Source organism: Acyrthosiphon pisum, chromosome A2 (genome assembly GCF_005508785.2).
Source record: "Acyrthosiphon pisum isolate AL4f chromosome A2, pea_aphid_22Mar2018_4r6ur, whole genome shotgun sequence".
NCBI classification, from domain to species: domain Eukaryota; kingdom Metazoa; phylum Arthropoda; class Insecta; order Hemiptera; family Aphididae; genus Acyrthosiphon; species Acyrthosiphon pisum.
The window spans coordinates 56188528-56189374 of NC_042495.1; positions in this window are offsets into that span (position 1 = coordinate 56188528).

Below are 847 nucleotides of genomic sequence, written 5' to 3' on the forward strand. Positions count from 1 at the left end.
AGTTACACTCAACTCAAAATGTGGGGGGGGGTGGGGGCTTTGGTTCCCTAATGTTGAAAATTCATCTGGGGCCTAAGAAATTGAGATGCCCATTGGTCCGGGGTCTCTAAGTCGAATACCGGCTAAGTTATGCTTCGTCAAAAATAATTACTCGTTTAATGGGTCCCCCCCCCACTCCGCCCGACGGTCGCCTCTACGCGCGTGACGACCGATGTTGGGTAGCCTACGCGAATGGAACCGCAGTGTTGCCAGATGGTACGATCCTAGTGGGGGACATACGATAATTTTGAAGACGCGGTACGATCATCACTCTTTCCAAACCTGGAAACACTGATGTTGCGTTTTTCATTGTTACACTTTTCGGTGTTGCGATTTTTTTCCAGCGACTCCCATCCACCTAACGCCCCATAAAGAACTTCGTTCCAATAAATCAGAAACCCCATGCACTAGTGAAGATGATGATGATAACGAATTAAATTCACCATTTGAAAATTTTTTAAATAACCGTCCTAAATCAACACGTTATGATAAATCCTATGGTATGCATTATGATAAAAATAGTGATTCATATAAAATAGGAAAACATTCTGTAACTTTTAGTCACGGTAAATTACTGCTGCTTAATAAATATTATAAATTCACACCAGGTTTATGGTCTTTATTATGTGAGAAGGAACCAAAAAGAACAACTATAGAAGATATAGAATCTTATTACAATATTTTGAAAACTTCTGGAGTCCATTTAAAAGCAGATGGAAAACCTAGAACCTCAAGGTATCATAAATGGGTGACTGTTGTAAAACCGTTGTATGATCGAATGAAATTGGACGAAAAACAGTTTAATGAA